The 9,105-nt window shown below is 34.6% G+C and overlaps 1 long non-coding RNA gene across 1 annotated transcript; it reads right to left on the bottom strand.

Annotated features, from left to right (window-relative positions):
• Window positions 1–233: 233 nt before the first annotated feature.
• LOC140001452 (uncharacterized) lies at window positions 234–5,041 on the bottom strand. Its single transcript, XR_011806681.1, has 3 exons — window positions 4,033–5,041; window positions 2,857–3,043; window positions 234–1,293 (listed from the first exon to the last, which is right to left on the bottom strand). It is a non-coding gene; the product is annotated as an uncharacterized lncRNA (long non-coding RNA).
• Window positions 5,042–9,105: the final 4,064 nt, after the last annotated feature.

Below are 9,105 nucleotides of genomic sequence, written 5' to 3'. Positions count from 1 at the left end.
ACAAAACAATGAGATATGATCCTGTATTTTGTGTTTAGTAATATAATTTAGATACATATAGATAAGTGTTTTGTATCTTTCTGCCCCCTTATTTTTCAAAGAAATAGAGAAAAATATATTTTTGTAATCTCAATATTACACTATGCACCACTTATATCTAGCATATCTAGCATATGCAAAATACAACCCCAAAAATAAAGCTCTAAAATGCCAAAATATAAACACCATCCAACTGTTGGTAGAATCATAATGTTTATTTATTCAATTTTGCAATTGTAATGTAAATTACATTTAATTACAATTAAATGTCTATCATGCAAATATAGTAACATAGTTTGTTACTCTCCCGTACAAAAACATAACTTTTGATGGATGATTTACAAAGGAAAGCAACTAAGGAGAAGATCAAAAACATCATTAAAGTCTCAGGCATATGACAATTCATACAAAAACTTTGGTTGCAGCCCTGTACAGCGTGCCTTTGAAAACAGCAGAATTTGTGTGTTTGGGTGTTGAATATGCAAAATAAACTTCCAGAGTTTTTGATGTAGAAAGGAGAATACAAATTTAAAATGGGGGGAAAGAAGTACTTTTGCATTCATACTACCAGGTATCATGACAGGGGCTGACTCCAGCAGAAGAGCTGGGGTGACCTGAGTGCAGGCAGGGTGCGCCCTTACCCTCTGTCCCTGAGCAGAATAGGCAGAGCTGGGGGTGTTAGTGTGGTCCACCAGCAGCCCCAGGCACTATGAGGGGACAGGCTGGTACTAGGGCCAGCATCTCATAAGGAGACAGGGCTAGGGCCAGAGACAAGACATGCTGCAGCATCAGTCCATATCTCACTAGGGCCAGGACTGGGCATGGGCTGGTGAAGAGGCTGGATCTGACATGGGATTCCTTGGCCTTACGCTGGTGGAGCAAGAGGTACACAACAGGGCTGCCAATGTCCCTGAGTGTCCACATGTACTATTACTAAAAAAATTATTTCTAACACATAAACGAAGAACCTGGGTGGCGGGTCCACAGCAGAGACTGTTTGGGGAGGTCAAAGAGGTTGTGAGATTGCACTCATTATTTTTGTCAAAAAGAAAACTGTGGCCCTTGGAGACCCATTCTGGAATAGACTTATCTTGATTTTCTGCCTATGGCAGAACCTCCTCTGGAGCAAGGGAGAAGTATGAGGAGGAAAGAATGGCAGAGAGGAACTGTTATGGACTGACCACAGCCCCCATTCTCCATCCTCCGCTGGCACTCAGGGTAAAGGAAGCAGAAGCTGAAAGAGTGAAGATCAGCCTGGAAGAAGAGAAGAGGGGTGGAGGGAAGGTGCTTCAGTTTTTGTCATTGTTTTTCACCATCCTCCTCTGTTCTTAATTAGTAATAAGTGAAATTACTTTTCACCAAGTAGAGTCAGTTTTGTGTATGATGGTAACTGGTAAGTGATCTCTTCATTCTTACATTGACCCACAAGCTTTTACATCTTATTTAGAAAATAAGATGTCCTGCTGAGGAGGGGGAGTGAGAGAGCAGCTGCATCGGCATTCAGGAGCCAGTCAAGGTCAACCCACCACAATGCTATTTATGAATCTGGTGAAAGTAAACACAACCTGGGAAAATATGCCAATCCCAGTTCAGGTATAACTCAAACACAAGCTACATTTACCACTTTCCCCCCCCCCCCCCCCCCCATCAAAAGGACAGCCCAGCTGATCCTTGTTGTATTTCCTCTGCTGCTCTCTGTGACATCATTAGCAGATACCACTCTTCAGAAACAAACCTTGGGATTAGTTTGTCTGAAAATTAGTCCCACAAAGAGAGAATAGTTTTCAACTGTAGCAACTTATTGATCCTCTTCAGCATGTGGCTTTATGAGTATTTGTGGGTAAATCAAGTTTTCTAGAGTAAAATCCTTAACATTTCCAAAGTACAATTAAATTAATAACATTGTGAATGATCTGGGAATCCACAGATAGACCCTGCAACATGTTATGGAGAGGAGAAAACTTACCCTCTGCTTAAAAGCTGTTTGATATGTAGGATTTGGAAATACACTGCATCTTTAAATAACTTTCTACAGATGTACATAAAATGTCGATTACTGTAAATAAATGTGCAATACTCAGCACACGTTATATATTTTGATAGGAAAAATAATTTTTTTACATTTGCTAAATGCCAAGAGCATATATCCAAATATATAGAGCTGCTTTCAAAGGCAGCTTCATTCCTATCATCAATTGAATTTACTGGTTTTGGAAAGGCAGCCAGAACAAAAGTAGTCACCATCAAAGTTAATACCTTTTGTATTGTATAAAAATCTCTTTGATTTTTACATGCAGATCTTCTGTGCCCATTTCTTCATTCATAACAGAATGCTGACATGAATTTCAGAGGAAATGGGATAAAGATGGATAAATTAAATACTACAGTATGCTGTTACAGGAAATCATAGGAGTTCCATAATGCTGGAGGAGAGGTTCAGATCCATATGAAGGAGACACTGCTTATAATTTGAAAGCTCTGAAATATTTGACAGTTATTATCTATATATAGCTAAAGTGGGGAACAAGGATGAAATCATAGTCTCTCACAATGAATAGTCAAATTGTATTTCCCTCCTTTACATCTTGGCATAAATAGTGTATTTTATTAATTATATTATTAGTATAGCATTGAGCCTGGAGCTGCGTTGTACAAATATGTTTTTATAGTTACCTTTTGTTGTAAATCTTTAGTGTTGATATAATTGCTGTATTACCACAGATAGGACAATTTTACAGAGAAATCTGCATCATACCGGCAACCGGTTTCATTTAAATGCAGTGTAAAATTAAGCACCTGGAGACAAGGGGTACCTACCAAGCTTTGTGATGGGTAAAAATCCTCCAAATACTCAGACTCTGAAAGGAACTTTCCGTTAGTGCTTCATGATGAACTTGCACAATGTGCTGCAGCAAGAGAGCTAGCTAGATTCTTGTGAAGAACGTAGAAGAGGTAGGAAAAGTTTTCTCTATATGATTGATAAAACACATCTAGTTCTGAAGTTCTGCAGAGGGTATTGGAAGGAGACATACACATTAATAAAATGTTGTATAAATACTTCACAGTAAGGACTGTGAAAAAAAAAAAAAAACTATCAAAAAGGAAACACAAGCAATTAAAGTAGGTGCAAAGTGCAAGTATTTCTACAGGTTAAAACTATTAAGTACTAGTGGACACTTCCCTCTAGTGAGGCAGAAAACAAACAAAAACAACAAACATGGCACCCAACAAAGTTCAATATTGTAAAAATAAAAATGGAAAAAAAAAAAAAAAGCCAACATTTTACACCATAGAAGAAGTCCAGGTTCCTGTATGTATTGCATGAGTGAATAAAATATATTTTAAAATGTCTAAAAAACAAAAAGTTAAAACTTCTGTAAACTTGTTAATAATTAAAAATATGGTATATACAGAACAATTAACATAATGATACAAAAGGTTTTACATGCACCAATTAGGTATGACCTCCACAGTTTACTTCTCTATGAGTAAATAATGAAGTCTTCCTAAACTCAGAATAAATGCTTTTCCACCAGGCAAGATAATTAAACTCATGGGCAAGAGCTCTCATCTTCTCTTCCTTTCAGTAGTGAAATACATTTTGTATAAAACAATAGATTATAAGAAAATACCCTCTTACCTCCTCTTCTCTCTTTCTGTTATAGATACAGTGAGAGACAGAACAGTCACTTTACTGGTTTCCCTCTCACATTTTTTATTCAATGCAAATCATCCAAGAATGTTATCAGCTAAAATATTACACTAATGAAAGCTCAGATTTATGGCAGGACATGGACCAACTTTTTCTTCACATGATGACAAGCACCTCTATTAAGAAGCTAATTTTTATTAGTCTTTATATAAATTTACACGTATCCTGTACTAATAATCTAAGGAGATTTTTAATTAAAATATCAGGAAATAATGCAGAACACATCATCAAAAGTTAGGCAAGGCATGACAGAAGTAACCTTGGTCCTATATCCAACCAACCTTTGGCAGGGCTTCCTCAGAGCTTCCTGAAGCTCAGAGACTCTATACCTAATACTTTCAGTGCTGATCCACTGCCTGACTTTCTGAGCAATAATGTTGTTAAAGATCATAGATATATGCTATTACTGGCAAAACAGTTAAATGAAATGTGGATAAATGCTAATAGAAGTTATTTGCCCGCAGGACAGATACTTGCTTCCAGGCTTGATTTCTGTTAGCTCAGTGACTTGATGAGTTGCCACAGACTCTAAGCAGCCCTTTCTGATCCATTCTGTTTTCCTGGCTGTTTGCAGAAGTTCTCAGAAATCCCTCTCTGTGACTCTGCCCCACCCTCTGCCTGTCACCTGCCTCTCCCATGCAAATTTTCTGCTTATGAGTTCATTATGAGTTCAGTTCTACCCAGGTGGGAATGATTTATCTTCTATTCATAGGATTCTCCATGATCAAAAGAGCCTTATTTTTCAAAGGTACATATAATAAACAAATTAAATATATAGTGCGTGACATAATGTGTCAATAGATGTTTCTTTTACAGCTACCAAGTAGTTAGAAAAAGGTAACCTCATTAGTAACATCCTGTTCCTGTGGAGTTTCAGCCAAAATGCTCATTTCAATGCAGACGGTAATATCTATTGTAATGAGTGACAGAGAGAAAATTCAAACTTAGAATTCCATAAGTGAATTCCTAAAGTGAATGATCCTACTCTAAGAAAAAATAGCCCTTATATTAGCCCTTATATTATCACTTAGCCCTTATATTCTGTCCCTTCCCTTAGCCTCTCTCTATCTATTTAATGAGTTTTTAATGGAACACAACAGATACTAGTGGTATTGACACTTATCACATAAATAATATTTGCCAGGATGAAGAGACACAGATGGGTGTATAATGAAATCTATAAAGATTAACATATGTACTGTCAGGCTACAAATAAAGTAAAACCTGAAATAACTTGCAATTAGAAAACAAAAACAAAAATAAAAATCACAGGACCAACTACTAATACCTTCCCCACCCCACCCCGCCACACCCCCCAAAAAATAAAACAACAACAAAAAAAACAACACTGTCATATAACACAATGGAAATTAATCCAAAGCTGTTTTGAATATTTACAGCTACACAGCAACTGGAACATTTTAAGAGTATTTTGAAGAAATTATTAAATTACACTGTTTCTTTCAACTCAATAAAATAGTTCTCAAAACCTCTTTCTATCGTGTTTTGCAATCTTTAGCCAGCACTGCCTAGAGCTTTACTGACTTAAATTATGTGCTTTGTTTAAAAAAAAAAAAATCAAAATGAAAGGAAATATACTACTTAAGTCACTTCCTATAGTTCAAAAATAACAGCTTTTAAGAAAATGAATTCTCAAGCATTCAGTACCTTTCCAAATTATCAAACACAAAGTCTTATGACAATATAAACAGGTTGTGATAATACAAGTTACCAGTAGAAAGAGTAAAATCAATTAATTTGCATAGGTTATTAACATTTGCTTGGATATTTGCTTAGTATTTGCTTTGATGTAGTACCAACTTTCATTACTGATCAGAGGAGAAATTATGTTACCCACAAAACAAGCATGTAATTCCCCATGAGTCCTAATCTAACATTAAAAGAACTTGCAGTACATTTATTTAAAAAAATGTGGTTGTACCAGAACTGAGGATAAGATAGATAGGAATGTACTGCTTCAGGCTCCTTTGAAAATATGACATTGAATTCTCACGTAATGAAGATATTTTGACATCTATATGCACACACATTCATAGCATTGCAAAATGTTGTCTGCAGATCTAATGCAAAGTAATGATTGATTTACAGGAGGGTCTGGAGCACAGAACTTTCCCTTTCTAGACAGCCCAATCATTGCCTTGCAGTACCTTTACTCTTTCATTTTCTGAAGTACATTAGTAAATATTTTGGAATCCTACTCTAACTGGGAGAGCTTGGGAAGAAAGAAATCAGAGCATTTTCCTTACAACTCCCACCAAGACATTACAAAGTCATTATAAAGAAGCTCTGGATTTGACTGTAGGCACCTTTTTTAGGGTACTGATGAACCACCCTCTCAAAGTACATAGGAATGTAGCTGGAAGGTATATCACTCAACCCTTTTCAACTTACATTCCTGGGTATCTCCAAAAAGGCTCTTTAAATAATAGTTTTAACATATGTCAGTGTAACTGATCTATAATGAAGTGAGAAAGATTAGATTTTACTGGAAACTATTTGGTAGACATATTAGTTTAGTTAGTCATGAAATTGGTTGATAAAAAATAAGAGATTAATAACATAACTGTGCTTTTTCATGTTTCCGTTCTATTGTTCAGTAAACATTTAGTTGCATTACTGGTGTTAGCCACAGGGTATATATCAAAGAAGATTTTCAGATTTATTCATCCATAAATGTCAGGCTATTACTAATTTTACAGATAAATCTAAGTACTGGAAGTCACCTGTGATGAACATGATGTATGAAAATTAAAGATCAGCATGTTTTGTGTGCTTGTGCCAAGATATGCAGGAATGTGTGCAAAAACGGAGTGTTTTCTGAATATCAGACAGAATTCTTTTAAGATGCTGTATTTTTAAATAAGTAATGATATGGCTTAGGTTGGGGATGGAGAATATAATTTAAAGACCTCAAGGTCTCCATTAAAGAAAACTATATCTGTATAATCATTTTGGCATGATCAAACATTTTTTAAACTTTTCTGAAAAACTGAAATGTAACAGCATTAAATTACCTATAAATTGCAAGGCTGTAATTTTGTGTGCTCATATCTTTTATTCTTCTCTGGCTCTGACAGCATAATCTCTTGACAATATTTTAATAGATACATTTCCAAGCCAGTTCTTAGCAAAAAGTCAAAATCTACATTGTAATTCAGACACATTATATTTTAAACCCCTAGTACCTTTAATTATTAACCCCTAGTACCTTTAATTATTAATTATTTTTTTATTATTTTTTTTTTTTCTGGCTATCTGTTCTACTTCTGTTTGCATTTCCATTATTTCAGGAAAAACAAAACAAAACAAAACAAAACAACAACAGAGAGAGTTGGTTCAGGTACAATTTTTGTTTTATACTAATTATACAAGACAGCCTTTTAAAGTTCAAATACAGTACATTAAGCAACCTAGAAACAGTAGCAAAGAAACCACGGATGTGAAACTGTTTGCAAGATCTCTTATACTTGTTTCATTTGTTTCCCCACCATTTTATACAGTTTTTTGTTACTTAACTCTATCAGGTGATATTTATACAATGAAAATAAAAAAGGTAGAATTTTAACCTTTTAATTCATACATGTTGAATAACAGACACACACAGACATGACATACAGTGCCTCCTACAGATATGAAAAACCTCTCAGGTACCCAGTGCATTTTATTTTATTTTATTTTATTTTATTTTATTTTATTTTATTTTATTTTATTTTATTTTATTTTATTTTAATTTTGTGGTAAAATGTGCTGTTGGGTTAGCAAATACAAGCAGGAACTATTATGTTGATTTGGCTGTTTTTACCTCCAATAGCATATTGCCCACTACTTTGAAACATTTTGTCTTTACACCATTTCTTACATTTGCAGAGAACCCAGATACTGTGTATGCTCGGTTCAAATACTAAAGGCTTTTTGTTTGCTTGCTTGCTTCCTTTTTTTTTTTTTTATTTATTTATTTTTTTTTTTTACAAATTTCAGTCTTCTTTACTTCTTTTACTTATTTTCTTTCAGTCTTAAGTTATTATGAGCTAATATGAATGACTCTGTGGTATCTAAGGAGAATAGTGGTTTCATTGGATTTTTATATATTTTACTTTCGATTTATATTTTACTTTTATACCATCACTACCTACAAGTGCAGAGTAATTTATTGATTTTAAAAACACTTCTATTCTCTCCCACTACCCCCTAAAAGGGTTTCTATGGTCACATTGATTATGAATTCATGACCCAGGAGAAGAAGGATAGTAGAGTGATAACATGTAAGACTTAAGAGTGATAACAAGCAAGGCTTAACACCACCTTTGAATAAATTATTATATTTTCCAAGAGCTGAAACAAACAGATCCAATCTGCTAAAGCTTATTTGAATACAGAAGTGGTTATATTTAAAACCTAATTCTTAACGTTTATCCTTGACTTATTATCCTTGTGTTCTATATAAAGCTTGGGAAATATGGGCTTTTGCAAGGCATACTCAGCTTCCTGAGGAAGCAGGAAGAAAATCTGCAAGAAAAATATCTCCTGAATGAACTTCATGGAGTTTACTTGTTGCCCCAAAGATACTCATACAAATACTTAGATACTTAGATATTTAGAAGTGTAGACTTCACCTGATTTTGTGCCCCATCTGGTGCCTTAGCTCTATGTACCTATTTAGATTTCTTAACTTGAGTACTTCATAATCCTTGCCATATTTTTGTCATGATGAAAATTATGGGTGTGTACTATAATTTCACAGTATTTTTTCTTGAAAAGCTTTTTTTTTTTTTTTTCTCTTGTATGTACTTGCATCCCCTACCTGAAACATAACAATATAACCCACCTGCTTTCTTGCACCTTTGATTTTGTTTGCATTTGAATATCACAATGATGTGACATTCAATGATGTGAATGTCACAACTGATGAAAAATTCAGAATTACAAGAAATTACAAGAAATGTTGGCTTCTATACTAGCATAGGCTTTCCATGAAAGATTTTGCTTCCTTGCTTTGAAATCTTACCCCATCCTGGGGGTTCATACAACAGCTTTTACAGGAATACAATAAACTTAACTCAATGCAGTGACTATTCCTTATGAAATAATTGCTCCAAGTCTTAAGAAAGGGCAAGGTAACCTTTTTCATTCTGTTCTTTTCCTTACAGCTTGGTTATCTGAAAATGGATTAAGTACAATTTTCACTCCAGCTCATTTTCCCAAGACTCTAGGTTTCAGTCAAAGCCCATAGTGATTGGCCCAGGTGTAAAGATGGGAAAAAAAGACAGTGAAAGACACTAAACTCTTTTTTAGGGATCAAAATACTTAGTAATGATTCAAAATATGTAATCTCT

Source organism: Anas platyrhynchos, chromosome 1 (assembly GCF_047663525.1).
Source record: "Anas platyrhynchos isolate ZD024472 breed Pekin duck chromosome 1, IASCAAS_PekinDuck_T2T, whole genome shotgun sequence".
NCBI classification, from domain to species: Eukaryota; Metazoa; Chordata; class Aves; order Anseriformes; family Anatidae; genus Anas; species Anas platyrhynchos.
Note: the sequence above shows the minus strand (reverse complement) of the source record. Positions and strands in the feature narration are given on the sequence as shown.